At 42.4% G+C, this 17,927-nt stretch overlaps 1 protein-coding gene and 1 pseudogene across 1 annotated transcript in view; both read left to right on the top strand.

Annotated features, from left to right (window-relative positions):
• Positions 1-17,927, top strand: part of nAChRalpha7 (nicotinic Acetylcholine Receptor alpha7) — a 1,067,155-nt gene that overhangs the window by 808,092 nt on the left and 241,136 nt on the right. The gene's annotated exons all lie outside the window — the stretch shown is intronic.
• Positions 448-2,263, top strand: LOC108125554 (A-kinase anchor protein 10, mitochondrial-like; annotated as a pseudogene).

Genomic DNA, 17,927 nt, shown 5'->3' with positions numbered 1-17,927 from the left:
CGCCTCAGTTGCTAAACCCCTGTCTGACATTTTGAAGGGAAAAATTTACGCCAATCAGTCTAAAAAGTTTCCGATTAGCTTTGATGAAAAACAATGTTTTGCTTTTGAGAAGCTTAATAATGTCCTTGTTTTTGAAAATGTAATTTTACTGTATCCCGGTTACAAGAAACCCTTTGACTTAACTGCGGACGCTTCGGCTCTTGGCCTAGGTGCAATCCTCTCTCAGGATGGCAAGCCTGTTACAATAATTTCGAGAACTTTACAGGATTGAGAGCTTAATTTCGCAACAAATTAGCGAGAACTTCTGGCCACACAGAAAACCATTTTCATAATATTTGTATGAAACTTGGGCAATTTCGGCTTGAATCTTAAGGTATAAGCAATTTAAGAGCACAATTGATCCAGACACCGGTTTTCCGGAGCAACCCAAAGCCATAGAAAGTAAAGATGCTAAAATACATAAAGGCTGCCACCTGTGCCGCCACACCCGACGGTGTGGACGTCGATGCGACCGATGGAGCGGTGTCACAAAAACATCACTCGCTGCGCTCCACAACCAGTTTCTGTGATGAAGTGTTCCTCGAAGCGGAGGAGGATGGTTCAGTTGGGGGCGGGGGTATGGGAGTGGGAGGTGGGCCCTCCGATGGCATTAGCCTGTGCAGCCACGATGACTTTTTTACATACAATTCGCGGCTTTCGATGAATCTGGCTTCTATTGTGAGTGAACCAAACTGCGTTAGTTACTTTGTGTAGTATCTGGATACACGGTATGCCATGCCTTTAATTAAATTCTACCTGGAGATTGAAAATTTTAAGAGAGCGGCGCTCACACAAGAAAAAGAGTCACCCCAGGAGGAGATTACCAAAAAAACGAAACAATCTTCGCCGAACAAAGATGACAACAATGTAAATGAACAAAAGACGCTGTGCGATCTTTCTATTCGCAATCCTCTTACCGACGACGAGAAGAGTCGGATTTATGCTGAGACTAATAAACAGATCAATAGACATAAATATGGATCTGGAACAGAAATATCCCGGGCCAGTGTCAGCGATGCTATCGCCATCTATCAAAAATATCTGATAGTAAATGCCACCCTACAGGTGGAGCTTCCCATTGTTATTCCTGCTCACATATCACTTCTACTGTGTGGCTGGGGAAAGGCCCAACCCAGCCAGTTGCTTTGACGCGGCGAGGGAGTATGTGCTGGAGCAATTGGAGCGGGACCACGTACAGGGATTTCTGCAGAGTGGATACAACTCCACCTACTGCTTGGAGTTGATGTCCTCTACAGCAAATTGGCTTTATTCTACTTTACCGAGTACCTGGAACAGCGACAGGAGCGCGAGTGCCTGGAATTCTGGATTACAGGCATTAATTTTCGGAAGACTTTCGCTTGTGAGGAAAGTGAGGAGGATCGTAAGGCCGCCCAGAACAACGCGATGATCGGATATACGACATATATACATATACGAGATATCAGTATACGACATATACTTCTCGCTGCAGTCTGACTGTCGGCTCTGGATGTCGCAGAAGCTGCGATTGAGGGTCGAACAGACCATCTGTGCTCCTGGCGAGCTTTGGCAAGCCTTCGACTTGGCTCTTTTGGTCACGGCAAAGTATCTGGAATAAAAGTACTTTACAGACTTCCTTAATTCTCACATCTTTGATAACTATGTCAACGAACTGAAAGCTAAAAGGAAAACTTCCACAACAAACTCGAACATTCAGCACAAGCTAAGTCTGCGGAGGACTGGAAAACCGGCAAATCCCCAACAGCGCCACCGCAAGGCTTTATCAATGAAGGATTGGCTTCAATGGGCCAGCTGCCGTCGAAAGCATCCATTAACCAGCAGAGTGGCCACTTAAACATCGATTCCAGGCAGCTGATTAATCCACAGCTGTTATGGCAACGTCCCGGTGGGGCGCTAAATTCGGGTGTGTTAACTCTTTGGGGCGCTAAGAGCGGGACTTTGAGGCCGTAGATCCAGTGGCGCACAAATCGCAACCCTGGTCGCGGAGCGTCAGCGAGAATCTCTCACTGTGCACAAAACAATGTCACGACAGACGCTCTCTAACTCACTCTTTACTCACTTTTACTATTTATCTTTGACTTTTTTACGTACAAAAATGAAATAAAACAATCTTATTAATGTTGTGAGCTTTGAAAGCTTATAATTATAAACTAAACTATCGCTCGCTCATATCGAACGCAACAAAACCCCAAATCTCAAATATATACATACATAGAAGCTAATCGCTTTGAGGTCTTGATTTCATTCCGTTTTTATTATGAAACATCATTTGTAATATAGAATGTATATGAATATTTTTGCATACTGATTCATTACTGAACTACCATGAAAAATTTATTGTTATTAATAAAAATTTTTTAATAATCATCGTTTGGGCCATAAAGCCTCTTAGGAACTATCTGTACCAACCATTAACATTCGCCGTATCGGATAGAAATTTAAATGCTTAAATCAAAGGGCATTTATAGACGAGCATAATGCTAAATTTTCTTTAAGCCAGGGCAAGAAAACTATGTTGCCGATGCAATATTCAGGCATCCATGTTTTAGAAAACGACCCCCTGTCAGGGAAAGAAAACTATGTTGCCAATGCACTATTCAGGCATCCATGTTTTAGAAAACGACCCTCAGTCAGACAACGCAACAATACATAGCGAAATTTTACTTACATATACCATCGAAACAATTGACAAGCCTGTCAACTGTTTTAGGAACCAGATAGTTATATAAGAAGATACAGCAGACTTTACCCGCTCCTTTGTTATTTTTGGAAGAAAGGCAAGGCATATTATACAATTTTTGAACAAGGAAACTTTACTAGGGAGAATCCGTGATGTGGTCAAGCAAGATGTTGTAAATGCACCACACTGCGAATTACCCGTACTGGCTTTCATTCAAAACAGTCTCGTAAATGAAAGCAAAAAACAGTCTCGTTCCCAGCAACAACTTTTCGACATCCAAAAAAATGGTCACTGACATTTATAATAACGCAGAAAAAAACAAAATGGTAGCAATGAAGCGCACAGGGCCGCGCAGGAAAATGTGAAACAAATTCTTCAGGGTTATTTTTTCCTAAAGTGTCACAATTAGCCGCTAGTTTTGTAGCTAACTGCTTGGCTTGTTAAAAAGCCAAGTACGACCGCCATACAAAGAAGCATATCCTTGGCACAAAACCTATTCTTTCACACGTAGGCGAGATCTTGCACATTAATATTTTCTCCACAGACAGAAAGTACTCTTTAATCCTGTATTGATAAATGTTTATATCCTTGCAGAGGGTATTATAATTTTGGTCAAAAGTGCGCAACGCAGTGAAGAAAACCTCTCCCACCCGATAAAATATATATATTCTTTATCAGGATCACCTCCTGAGTTGATATAAGCATGTCCATCTGTCCGTCGTCTGTCCGTCTGTCTGTCCGTCTGTCTGTTTCTACGCAAACTAGTCTCTCAGTTTTAAAGCTACCGACATGAAACTTTGCACACACCCTTTTTTCCTCTGCACGCAGTATTTAAGTCGGAATGACCGGGATCGGCCAACTTATCCTATAGCTGCCATATAACTGGTTGATCGGAAATGGTATAACTTTTGTGTTTTTAGAGAAAGAGAGCTAAAATTTTATATTAGAGCTATTTAGAGCTCTAAAATGTAAAAGCACTTTCGTACTTTTTCGGATATACCAACTTTAATATTTTTGAAGACACAAGCTTGGGTTTTTTTTTTTGGATATTTTATTGTAATTTATTGATTTTATTATAATATTCTTATAAGGATCGGACAGCTGTATCCGATGTTTGCGATATATATCCGGTTTTAACTGCAAGAGTGTATCAACTTCGGCTCCGCCCGAAGTTAGATTTCCTTTCTTGTTTAAATTTGCTATTGTGCGGTTGCACAGACATAGTTTCTCGAACAATAACTGATATAGAACCAATAATGCAATTGATGAACTTCTATCCTCATTCAAAAACAATATTTTGTGACAATGAACCGTCTTTGAATTCCGAGTCAATCAGATCACTTGTTTCAAATAGATTCAATGTTGAGATAGCAAACGCACCACCACTCCTTAGTACTTCAAATGGGCACGTGGAAAGGTTCCACAGCACGCTTTTAGAAATAACACGCTGCTTGAAACTTGAAAGAGGCATGAGTGATACGGTCAACATTATACTTCATCGCCGATCGACATCATTCATTGAATTTCTCCCGAATTTGCACATGAAATCAAAGGAAAAATTAAAGAAGCTCAGGAGATAGAGCTAAGAAGAATAAACGACACAAGACGAGACAGAACTTTTGAGGTGGGAGAAACTGTCCTAGTCAAATTGAACAAACGTCTGGGAAATAAACTTACCCCACGATATAGGACAGAAACGATCGAAGCAGACCTTGGGGCAACGGTCCTCATAAAAGAGAGGACCTCATTTTTCTGTATTTCAGACTTACTCAATTTAAAACATGGAGAGATACACAATCCAACAACGTGTTAAAGTTATACAGACTTGTTATGCAAATGGGCGTTCAAATCAAAATGCATATCGTGCACTTCGTGTTTTTATATTCTTACAGAGGGTATTATAATTTTGTCCAAAAGTTTGCAACGCAGTGAAGGAGACATCTCCGACCCTAGAAAGTATACATATTCATGATCAGGATCAGGAAGATAGAAAGCTCAAACTTAGTACAGATTCTATTTTTGGCCAGTTGATCCAACCTACCAAATTTCATTAGGATCGGCCGACTATATCCTTTAGCTGCCATATAACTGATTGATCGGGAATTGATTAACTCTTGTGTTTTCAGAGTTAGAGAGAGAGAGTCAAATTTTACACGAGAGCTATTTTTGGCAAAATATTATGACGCGCCGAAATACATAAGGATCGATCGACTATGTCCTATAGCTGCCATATAACTGAACGATTGGAAATTACCCAACTTTTGTGTTTTTGAAGATAGAAAGCTGGAACTTTTTACGGATTATAGTTTTGGTCAGTTAATCTGACCTACCAAATTTCAGAAAAACCAAGTTTTTGGTAGAAATACCAACATTCGTATTTTTGAAGATAGAAGCTTGGGACCTTTTTTTAGATTTTTTATTATACTAAATTGGGTTATATTATCATATTCTCATTAGGATCGGTCAACAATATCCGATGTTTGTGATATATATCCGGTTTTAACTGCAAGGGTATATCAACTTCGGCTCCGCCCGAAGTTAGCTTTCCCTTCTTATTTGTAACAAATTTCAACTTTTGTAGAGGAAAACTTTGTGAAGGTCGCCTCGGCCCGCAAAAAGCATATATTTGTGGTAAACTAAGGTTCGTCTAGTGTATTAATTATCCATGTTCAGCTTCCCCTGTTAAATTTAGCGATATTTTCAGAATTCACGTCCGCCAAGCACTTTAACAAGTAAACAAGCACTTTTTGAAGTATGGCATGGGGAAACAGAAGCCTCAAAGAAAAGTTCTGCAATGTTTGATCACATTTTTAGCGATATAGTTGATAAATACAAATGTTCCGAGATGGACTTGACATCTATAGAGTGTACCATTAAAAATTTTTGCAAAACTCTTTCTAAAAGATAGGAAAAATCGAATAGATGTAAGGAGCGTTTCGAGAGGAAAAACTCGGGTTGGTTAACCGAACATTTGGTTCTTTTGGATGAGAATGGCATATTAAAAGTATTATATTATAGATTCATGGGGCGGATATTATAGAACAAGTACCACTTCCGATCAGAATGATGTCAGAAGAAGCCTTAGAAGCCCAAAACAAAGATTTAAGAAGTTTTCGCATACGCGTAATAACTCTCGGCAAAACACAATGGAGAATCTTTTGAATTTATTGTTGGTATCGTCAGATCCATTAATTACAAGCATTTCCAAAAGTTCGGCCAATTACTCCAGCAAGGCAGTTCCCTTTGAGATTGAAGGCCAGAATCTTCTTCTGGACTACAATGCTCAAGAAGAAAATTCGGATTCTGACTCAGAAAAAAATTTAGATTCAGACTAGGAGTATTAAAACTAGTGTAATTTGTAAAACTACACCTTAAAAAAAAACACACAAAAATAAAAAAAAATTAGTAAAAAAAATACAACCAAAAATTTTTTTTTTTTTTGACGTTGCTTTTATTTTTTGAATCTACTTTTTGCGAGACTAACAAGAGGTGTTTTTTTGACGTTGCTTTTATTTTTTGAATCTACTTTTTGCGAGACTAACAAGAGGTGTATCAAATCTTATATTTTTAACTTAACTAACAGTCATATTGACTTATACAGAGTTAGAAGGCCCTAAAAATCGATTCATGGGTTGAAAGGTCGTTGCGTCTCAGGCGGGAAACGTTAAAAGCTCGAGTTAGTCCCCGAGCGAGAAAATTTGGGTGCGAAGACAGTTTTTCCTTGTTTGACTCTTTTTGTTTCTGGATTTCGTCTTTCACTGCAAGGATGCCCAGATCCCGGTGGATGTTTTCGTTGCGAACATACCAAGGTGCCTCCGTGATAGTTCTCAAGATTTATGATTGTGCGCGCTTTATGATGTCTATGTTGCTGCTGCTCGCGTTCCCCCACAGCTGAGAGCCATACGTCCAGATTGGCTTTAGGACTGAATTGTACAGTAGTAACTTGTAGTCCAGGCACAGTGGCAATCGTGAGTTTATGACCCAGTGGAGGCTGCTGGCTTTCAGTTTTAGGTGCATCTTTTTGCATTCGATGTGCTTACGCCAGCTAAGTCGTCTATCAAGGTGGACGCCAAAGTACATTACTTCGTTATCTTGTGGGATCTGCATACCGTTTAGTGAAAGCGGAGGGCATTTTTGTCTATGAAGAGTGAACGTTTTATGTTTACCCTTTTTGTTCATTTATTTTAATACGCCAGTCGGACAGCAAACTTTCCACTATTATAAGATGATTAGCAATTTGGTTTGTTGCTTGCGATGGGCATCTGGAGCGATTAAGGATAGCGGTATCGTCAGCGAACGTTGACGTTTTTAACTCCGATGGAACTAACTTGTGGAACTCCGATGATGTAGTCGCCCGAAGTAGCTGCGTTGCATCTCACTGAGGATACCCTATTGTTGAGGTATGATTCCAGTATCTTGTGGGTGTATGTTAGCAAATACGTTTTAATTTTGTGTATGAGTCCAATAAGCCAAACTAGGTCGAAAGTTTGAGATACGATCGAGGAAAATAGCGCTGCAGTATTCTCGCTGATTTCGAAGGCTGAGCGTATTTCGGATGTAAATCTGTTTACTAGCTCGATGGTTCCGCGGTTTTTTCGGATGCGAAATTGGTGTGCCGGGATAATATTGCAAGCTTCCAGATGTGGTATTATGCGAGTTAACAAGCATTTTTCAAACAATTTAGACAAACAAGATAGAAGGCGTATTGGTCTGTATGATGACGGAATTGTGTGGTCTTTTCCAGGCTTCGGTATCATTATAATGATGGATTTATTCCACTTTTTTGGGAAATAGCCAAGATTATTGATCCCATTAATAATTTGGAGACGAGCTGTTCGATTTGCTGATTAGATTTGAAGTATTTGTTTCGGTCTACTTTTTTCGCATGAGGAATAGAGATTTTAGCTTCCGCAACGAGTACTTGTTCCAGGGCGCTCGTAGTGTAGTCGGTGTCCGATTTCATGTTAAACTCCAGGGCGAGTTCTATGTGGGCACTCACGTACTTTTTGTATTTTAGCCAGTTCGTTTTTGGCGTCGTCAGGCTGAAGGTGTATTCGGTTATTTCTGGGCTTTGAAGAAGCGTTAAAAGCACAGGCGAGTGGTCTGATGATAGGTCCGAGACTGCTTTGGCACTTATTTAATTGTGAGGTATGTTTTTTATCACCATAAATTCAATAAGGTCTGGAAGCTTGCGTGAGTCTGTTGGCCAGTATGTGGGACTTCCAGGGGAAACGTAGTCCAGTTTATTTTTCACATTTATAATTGCATTGTACAATTGTCTTCCTTTGGGAGTCCCTAGAAGAGATCCCCAGTGCGTATGTTTGGTGTTGTCGTCTCCTGCGGCTATAAAACGATCCCCAAGTGTATTGTAGAAGACCATAAATTGTCCTTCCGAGATTGAGAAACGAGGAGGGCAGTAAATGGCAGCGATTGAAAGGATTCCGTTACTTGACTGAATTTGTATCGATGTGGCCTGCAAGAAGTTCGTTGCAAACCTTTTATGAAAATGGTGTTTAATTCGTTCTCTGATTAGAACTCCAGTTCCGCCGTGGGCTTTCCCATCTGGATGATCTGTGCGGTAGATTGTGTAACCTCTTATTTGAAAGTAGTAATATGTGTTTCCACCAGTACCATAACGTCTATATGGTTTTCTGTCAAAATTGTGACAATTCTAGTTTATGCCGTGAGACACCATTGTACAGTGGTTGGGCTTGTATGGAGACGCGGCCAAAAATACTTCCAGTGGACTTATCTTTATGAAATTAATACGCAAAATCTTAAATAATTTTTTAAGTATATAGTAAAAAAATTGGTCAGAAAGGCCGTCCATATCCTATAGCGACCATAGGAACAATCTGTTTAAAATCAACATTTAGTATGAAAAACTTTTTTGTTTTTATAGATATCTGAACCAATATATCCTTACCAAATTTGGTTCAAATCAGAGAACTATATCTTTTAGCTCCCATACAAAAAGATGGTGCAACTTTTAAAAAATTTGATTTCTTCTAAGACCTGGATTTAATATTTGACCTGTAAATGAGAACACTGATGAAATCTTAGTCTCCAAAAGTAAAAACAATCACGAATTCATCTATTATATGTACATATGTATTATGTATTTAATTCATCTAACAACAAATGCACACCGCTTAACAATTTGGTTTTTTTTCAGCATGGCAGTTTTCTTTGCACAGTTATGAAAGGGTTTGAACTTAAGAGCAATCTATTAAATAAATCCCTATTTGTGTCAACTCGTGACATTTTCCTAGTATGATATTCTTTAAATTTTTGTACGTCTTTATTTTTAGGATTTTTTTTTTGATTCGGTACCTTCTTCAGATAATTCTCCTATCGAAACAAGCGAAAAATTTATAATTTCCGGACCGTGGACTAAAACTTTGTGAACTGAAGGTAGAGGGTAATACCATGGGTATAATTTAATTAGCATTTTTGCAATGACAAATGCAAAACTTCCAAATTTTTCGGTATTTATTTAATATCCAGATGCCATGCATTGCAGTAATGTTTCACATCTCTTTAAACATGTTCATCCAATCCTATTATATCAGCAGACAATTTTGTATCACTTCTTCTTTTGTATTCACTTCAAAACCTTCTTGCCGCATTACCGTCATTTGAAGTTTTCGCCACACCATAAATTAAAAAGATAAGATTGTGCAAATACACACTTATAAGAAGAACCTATTAAAATTTAATGCAAGGGAATACCAAAAAAAATAAAAACTATTAGTAAATGAACAAATAGTTTTGGAAAGGTAAACACTAGCATGACACACGAAGACAAAGCAACAGCATAACAAGTAAATATACGGCAAAAGTGACCCTGAAAAAGTTAAGATGGTGTTAGTATTTTTACAATATTAGGGACATAGGCAAATTTTGGCAAAAAATTTTTTAATCTTTGGAGACCGACAAACACATTGGTATACAAACGAATTGTAGAATTTTGTGGGATCACTACTAAAACTTCAGCTAAACATGAAAAATACGTTCAAAATATAGGCAAAAAACATGTATTAGTTCACAATAATATATTAATTACAATAATCATTATTAATGTATCAAATTATATCTTATTTTATAGAAAATACATTCAACTTCAAAATCCCATTACAAATAATTTGAATTTGAACTATAAATTTTTAATTTTGAATTATAAATTTTTTTATTTTTGGCCTATGGGAGCAACCACTGTGCATTGGTGTTCCACATTGATATTCGTAGAGCCTGCATAGATTATTTAGACTTTTGTGCTACGAGCAGCTGTATCACCATCTTCTGGTTTTGAACAAGTGTTTGCATGGTTCTTTTCATGAATGACATAAGCTCATTCACATAAGTACGCATTCTGTGGATTTGGGTTGCGCGTTGCGGTCGCTTGACGCATGCGACTCTTTAACTCCTTATACACCATAAATCCTCTATAGTTTGCTGTATGGCTGCCTCCGCAGTTTCCACATTTCTTCACGGTACTGTCCTTGTTTGTTGTGCAGCAAGCGGACTTGTGGGCGTCCCCGCAGACTACACAGACAGCCCGAAGTGTGCAGTAAGACCTTGTGTGTCCATACTCTTGACAGTTAGTGCATTGCACTGGACCGTTGCGTTTATGTGGCTCTTCAACAGTGATTTTCCGATGCAAAAGATATTGCAGGTTGTAGATTGGGTGGACTTCGTTCTTCTTCAGCGATCTGCTTTCTGGCTCGAGCTCGACAATGAAGAGGGGTTGTGGCTTTTTATCTTTATTTAGAATGTTAATAACATTCTTGGCGGCGAAGCCCTTTTCTTTAAGGGCAGTTTTTATTTCCGCGGCGGTAACATCAGGTTCTATTCCCTTTACTACCACTTGTAGGCCCTTACTGCTTTTCGGCTGGTACGTGTAATAGTTTTTCTGTACAGTGTCCAGATATTTGGGCACGATTCGGAAGTGCTCTTCAGTCTTGGTTTGCACCTTTGTTTCATGGATGTTCCCTTTGATAAGCGGAAAAACATGAAAGTTGTCACCGTTCCCGATCAACGACGCAATTTTTTTGACCAGGGAACTCGAGCTTTTTTCCCTAATATAGATTGGAGGGGGCTTGGGTTTTTTTGCGGTGTCTTGGGCTGGTTGGTTTTCCTCCACCGCCGCCAGTAGGGCAAATCTGTTAGTAGTGGATCTGTCTGGTTCTTTAACGATTTTCAGGATACGGTTAATTTTTGTTTTATTGCCTGCCGGCTTACTCTGCGGGCTAAGCTTGCGCTTAATTTGGATGAAGCCATCCATTCCAGTCTGTGTGGCCGTTGCCGCTTTGGCACTTTCCGAAGTTGCTGTTTTTGTACTCGCGGTAGTCGTTGACGTCGCGGTACTTTGAGTTGCAGAGGTATTCGCTGTTGTTGCAGAAGTTGAAGCGCTGCTAGTTTTTGGTGCGAAATTTGTTTCCGATATTAGAGGGGGGGTTTTACACTGCGAACTCCATGACGCGGGAGTCGGAGTGAGCAGAGCGGGTGAGCAAGACCGTGCCCTTTGGGTTTCAGCGATCAGTAAAGCCGGGTTGCTTATAATCGCCGATTTTTCCACTATCGCGGGTTGAAAAGTAAGAGTAGAAGCCGTTTCTTTGGTTCACCGAACTTCTACGCTCGTTCTTTTGATAGTTGCTCAATGAGCTCATTGCGTGGCTTTTATTTTTTTATTTAACAATGCACTAGTTTTGGTTAAGCACATCACAACTGTTATAAAAAGCTTGTCTGTCGCTATTAGTAAATTGTAGTTCAGCGTATTTTCGCTTATATTGGGTTACCCCAGTTTTTTGATTAGCTGTATTATGGTGCAGTTTTCCCGGAGCTCGGACAAAGCACGTCCGCTCAGTTCGGTAGTTCGTACAGTTGTTGACCATACGTACACCATACCATGGTACATAAATAAAAAATAAATTTTACCTTATTAAAATTACTATATTTTATTTCTTATTGGGTTAAAATTCCATTAAAATTTCAAACAATTAAAAATTATCATTCATTTTAATGTTATTTCACATCTAATGATGAATAATGATGCGTGCGTAGTCTCATTGCCCACAAATTGCTGAATGAACAGTTCCTTGAATTGGGTCCAAATGATGCCAGCAAAGCATACCTGGAACAACCATTACGAAGCGCTGTCTTTCAGAATTTAGCTTAGTGCTTTTACTAGGGTGCTGCCTTCAAGTACATTATCTGCGAAGATTAAATCGACCGTAGTGCACCATGCTGATGCATCTGTTCCAGCACCATCGGGATTAAATTTGGGCAGTGTCACATGCGTGATTTCCATGAGGCTTTTGTTTTGCTCTTCCAGCGCTTCCGTATATTGAGCGGAGCTGTGTTCTTGTGGCGAAAGAGATCACACTTCTGATGTAATTCCTGTAATTCCTGATGTAAGATAACCAGTAATTCCTTCCATTGTCTCTTAACTTTTATAAGTGATGCGGCAGCACAGCGAGTTCCGCTCACGTTCGTTACCATAACTAAACTCCTAAATCCAGTCTCATCGATCATTATGCTCAACCCTGCTCTTTCAGCATTCTCTTTCAAGTTGAGCCTCTATCGTCATCTCTTTCCATCTCAAAACTTTGAGTAACTCGTCAACGGACCTTACTCACCAGCAGTGACATTCCGATTGGGTCTGTTCATAAGCTTGAGTAGCGGTTCTAAAGTGAAGACATTCAATAGGACGCCCTGCATTGGCCTGCATAAGTAAATCCCGAAGGACTCACAGAAAAAAGATTGCTAGATAGTGGTGTCTGAAAGAGGAAACACAAGTGTGTTAATTAAGGAAGCTTGCATGGCCATGAAAACAGAGGGTAAACATAATTTAAGTAAATTCAAGCAATATTTTAAAAGGCGATATTTTCTTGTGGGGTATTTTGGAGAGGAGGAAGCTGAAGCGCGAAATAAGCTCTATAAATCAGATCGCATTCAAATTAAATCAGACCGAATTGATAATCTTTGTGATGTTTTCCGTCGAGCAATGAATACATCAGATCTGATCAGATCTTTTTCGTGTCAATCTAAAAAGACGCATTCAAAGGAAATATGAAATTAAATTTTCACACGAAGTTTCGGATATGCTTTTTGGTAAAGGAGGACTTTTAGAAGTTAATGAAAAGGATTTCCATGATAGTTTCGAATCACAATTGAATTAAAAACCGGAGAACGCAGATGATGAAGTTTGACCACAGTTCGGTCTGTTCATAGCCAAAACCCTAAAAGAATAAGCAAAATAGAAACTTAAACATAATCTATTGTTGATTATTTCAATAAAGCGGGTTCCTCCATGAGGAACCCTTCATTTATTTAATTTTTTAAATAAATTTTCTATTTATTTTTTATTTTCTAGACTTTTTTATTGAAAAGAAAAAAGGGACGGTGTCACACCCATTGTTTTTTCGTTAACCTTTACTGCCTATGAGCTAAATTAGTCTAATAAAAAAACTAAACCGAAAAATTTTGTTTCATTCGTGAGTTCTTCCTGTATGCCAACAAAAGGGGTCGTCTGGACCACAAAGTCACGGTTCATTCATTTAGGATTTCAGGTACAAACCTGAACTCTGTAAATTTAATATTCCAATGGTCAACTAAGGACCTGGACTTAAGCTGGAGGAAATGGCGCTTGAAATAGCCGTTTTTGGTACGAACTACGCACAGCACCTTCCAGACCATTAATTCCTGGTTGGAAAGTGCGGGTCGAAGAAAGCGGACGTGTCGCGCGGGCGCTCCCGAGTGACGCGCCCAAACACTGCAGAATCTAGAAAAGGAGTGGGTAATGGGTGACCGGACAGCTGGGGACGGACTCACCTACCGAGCGAACCATAACACTCCCTGGATAGGTCACTAGATGGCCTCCGCGAAGATTCGTCTAGCCGCCAACGGCCGAGGTAAGAGGTGCGAAGAGAGCTTTCTCTTCTAGGAACTCTCTTTGCGACACCTTTCTCCTGAGTTATAGCAAACGTGGACCAGAATTGCGCAGGTCATGGCAGCTGATCGTAACCAGCTGGCGGGCAGTGTTGGGGAACGCCCTAACAGTGTCTGCCGGTAGAGGGCGCTAGATCCGGACCAAGGGCACCAGGGCTGCTTAACGTCGCAATGTCGCGACTGCATTAGCCCGCTAGAGGACGCCAGCGACTCAAGGCAATGCAAAAGGGTAGCATACCTTTCAGGGCTGCTGCCACAGGTTCTTTGACCAACCTAGAGCGGAAGAGGCTAGAAAACTCTGGCTTGCCATGAGGTGACGAAGGTCATGGAGCTGACCAACTGCCAACCCCTCCTCTACGGCGGTTCACCCTCACTAGGGGCTCTGGCGACCGAGCAGGAGCGGTATAACTCCCATCGCTCCCGCCAGGAGCAAATTCCAGGCACACCGATGTAAGGCAGTGCTGAAGCCCCCAAACCGCAGCATGCATTAGCCATGCTCTATCCACTTTCCCTATCCCCCCAATGTCGTCGAACAACGAAATTACTCCAGGTGGCAGCCACAGAAGTGGAAATCCACCCGTGGGAGAGACCACGGCTAGGGCACAGATTCTGGAGGCCCTAAACAACATTCTAATTATACCTGACAAGGCGGTTCCTCACTTGGCCGCCCTGGAAAGGAACACTACAAGTGCAGAAGAGCTAAAGAGTGCCAAAACGGGTGACCCGTTCAAAAAGAGCAATAAAATGCGGCGCTCGCCGCTATTTGCGCCGCAGGCTGGCAGCTCAGCAGGCACCGGCAGCCCAGCAGCGGTAGAGAAGGAAACGTCAAAGAGGCCACGGGAGATGCTTAGCCCGGACAAAGACCAGAGGGCGGCTCCCCCGAAGAAAAATAAGGCTGGCAGACAGCCGGCAAGAAGCGAAGAATGCCTGACGGAGCTGGGCACGATAGTGAACGAGCTGCTATCGTGGGTCACGGAAAAAAATAAGAGGCATATTTCCGCAATAATAAGGAGCCTGATAACCAGACTGAAGGACATCCACTCCATTCTGGTCGGAAGTGTTCCAAGCCAGTGTGCCCCAGATGCGAGAGAGCCGGCATCGATACCGTGGAGAAGGAGCAGCAGACCCTTCCGACGGAGGTCTGGACCCAGGACCAGGCTGTGCAGACCGGCAGCATCCCGAACAGCACGGGCCCCTGGAGTGCACACCGGAAAATTCCTGCGAGGGACTCGGGGGCCAAAGTAGCCACGGCCAACACGGCGGCAAGGCCCAAGCCAGCTGTTGCAAGCCCGGCTGCCGACAAAGGAAGCGACGGCGAAGCAAGCAGGAGAAGGTCTGAATGGACGAAGGCCAAGCCTAGAAATCACGAGAGGAGACGAGCCAGACCCGACGCCATAGTGATCCAAGCATCAGGCAGTCAGATCCTAAGCATGGTTACTCGCAGGGAGGACGGGAAGCTAGACGACCCTGGCGCATGCGTCAAGAAAGTGAGGAAGACAGCCAAGGGCGGGCTGCTACTGGCATTGGCCAGGAAGAAGGAGAACTCTACACAGGCCCTTAAAGGTTGCATCGAGGAGGTCTTAGGGAGCAAGGCAGAAGTGCGGGCGTACTCGGAGGAGACCAAGGAGTCGCTCGTCGAGCTACGAGGACTCGACGCACTAGCTACTTCGGAGGACATCATCGGGGCTATCGCGCAGCAGGCAGCGGTGGACCAAGGCGCCTTGAAAGTCAAGAAGCTGAGAAGCAGTTATGGCGAGACGCAGACCGCTATCGTGGCTTTCCCCGCGAGCCTTGCCAAGGCCATCATTGCTGTGGGCAAGGTGAAGGTTGGGTGGTCAGTATGCCATATGAAGGAAAAGGAGGTCGTGGCTCGCTGCTACAGGTGCCTTGGGATGGGGCACATCGCAAGCGCTTGCAAGAGCTCGAAGGACAGAAGCGGCTGTTGTTACCGCTGCGGAGACACGGACCATAGGGCGGCCACCTGCAAAAAGGACCCTCGATGCTTCTCGTGTGAAGATAAGGGCCGAAAGGATGTTTTTTTTTTTTTTTTTTTTTTGTTTGTAATAGCAGGGTAATGTTTATTTAAAACTGTCCATTAGGGACAACCATTAAATGTTCATCATGTAAACTTCACTTATAGATAATTTCAAATATTAATATGGTAGAAATAAATTAGAGTAGTAAGGGGAGGTCCAGCGGGTGTGTCCTTTTTAGTCTTCTGGGCTGCTCGCTGTTGTCCAGCAGGGAGCTGGCCAACAGGTTCGGGTGATTATGAAGCCTCTGCATGTAACGTGCGCTGCTTCTTTGGATCTCGTCCTTGACCCAAGGGAAGTTGAGAGCAAACAGTAATGTGATCACCCATCCAAAAACTGATGAAATAGCGATTAGCTTGTCAAATATCAAATATAGCTTGTTGGCAAATATCTTCCTTCCAGTAATAGTACTCCAAACATGCTCGCTGCCCAAAAGAATATCGACTGGGCCACTTGTGCTAAATTGTGAATCTGCTATTTGTAGATCGTTAAAAACTTGTAGTGCAGACGCGTCGATGCTCTGCCTTTCCAATGATGAGGTGATCTTTCCAAGCACGTGAGCCTGGACTACCAGTTGATCCTCTGATATACGGGATTGGATATATCCAATCCCGTATATGATGTTTTTGAAACCAGACAAAACATCCCCTTGTTTTGTCTGCTTTAATTGATGAAATTCCCGTGACCAATATGCGGGATGGCGTACGAGCCAAACCAAGTGCGTGTATACAGCGTTCAGATATGACAGTTCTGACACCATAGCCGTGGGAAGGGTGCTTCTGTGTCATCTATTTGATTGTGTTGAACTTGCAGTGTCTTGTGCACATACAATTGCTGCGGAGCCTTCGGTTTGTGCTATGTGACTAATAGTCACCGATGAGATGTGTGCGTTAGGATCATCCTGATCCTCACCAGTTTGAACGATACCAATTGCGTGTTGCGTACCTTGCAGATGCAATAGTGTATGGTGCTGAGCTTTACATTGTCTGCAGTTGAACGTTGATTTGCATCTTCTGACCCCATGACCAGATTCTCTGTCCTGCAGACATACCCAAACATTGTGAACATCCATACAGACGATGTTCTGTGGAATAGCAATTGCTGCACTTGTTTCTATCAAGCGCAACCAACGAATGTATGACCTTCTTTGTTTTGTCACCAATAGAGGCTGTCGTTTTCCCTCCAGTTGTTTCGCGTTTGCTTAGCTTCAACTCCTCGCAACGCGCATCCAAGAATTTGAAGAATTCCTTTAGTGTAGGTGAGTCTGACTCCACACTGCGTTCGATCCATCTGCGTCGAGTATCTGCGTCCAGTTTTCCCAACGCCAGTTAGATGATCCAACAGTCTCGTCCTGTTTTCTCAATGGCATCCAAACCACGCACGATTTCGTTTGCGCCGTCTGACACCTTCCGCAAGGTTGCTGCATCAGACCTTGTTGTTGTTGGCAGCTTCATAAGCTGCTCCATAAATGAATTTACGATGTGCCGTGGACGATTATATCTTTCATTAAGTCGCTCTCACGCTGTGTTGTAAGCTGCATCCGTAATAGTTAGATGTCGCACCAAGTTTGCAGACTCGTCGATTAGAAGGGATTAGGATTAGGACACCTGCAAAAAGGACCCTCGATGCTTCTCGTGTGAAGATAAGGGCCGGAAGGATGTGAGGCATCAGACTGGAAGCAGAAGTTGCCCCATGTCAGCGAAAAGAGGCGGACCTAGGACGACAGGAACCTAAACTGAACCTAAACCACCGTAGGGCGGCCCAAGATGTGCTGTCGCAGACTGCGAGGGAGACGAAGGCGGACATAGCGAACCAAAAAGGACTGGCTCAGACAACCGCTGGGCAGTTGACCTGTCGGGGAAGGCTGCCATCTGGAGCTGTGGCGCAACCGGCACCTAGCCTAACCACCAATGAGTTTGAGCGCTTGATGGACTGCCTAGGAAAAAATATCAGAGGCCGTTCTGACGTCCTTGTAGCAGGGGACTTCAACGCATGGGCGCAGGACTGGGGCTGCCCGAAGACGAATGCGAGAGGGAGAGTGGTCAGAGAAACCTTTGCCTCACTCGATCTCGTACTGCTGAACGAAGGAAACCAGCACACCTTCAGCAGAGCCGGAGCAGGTTCCATCATAGACCTGACGTTCGCAAGCCCCTCGCTAGCGACTGGCGCCAACCAGAGCTCGCAAATAACAGTTGACCGTTTTTCGTGTTTCGGTCTGCTCACTA

This window comes from Drosophila bipectinata, chromosome XR (assembly GCF_030179905.1).
Source record: "Drosophila bipectinata strain 14024-0381.07 chromosome XR, DbipHiC1v2, whole genome shotgun sequence".
NCBI lineage: Eukaryota > Metazoa > Arthropoda > Insecta > Diptera > Drosophilidae > Drosophila > Drosophila bipectinata.
The sequence above is the reverse complement of the archived record's forward strand: the minus strand, read 5'-3'. Positions and strand labels throughout refer to the sequence as shown.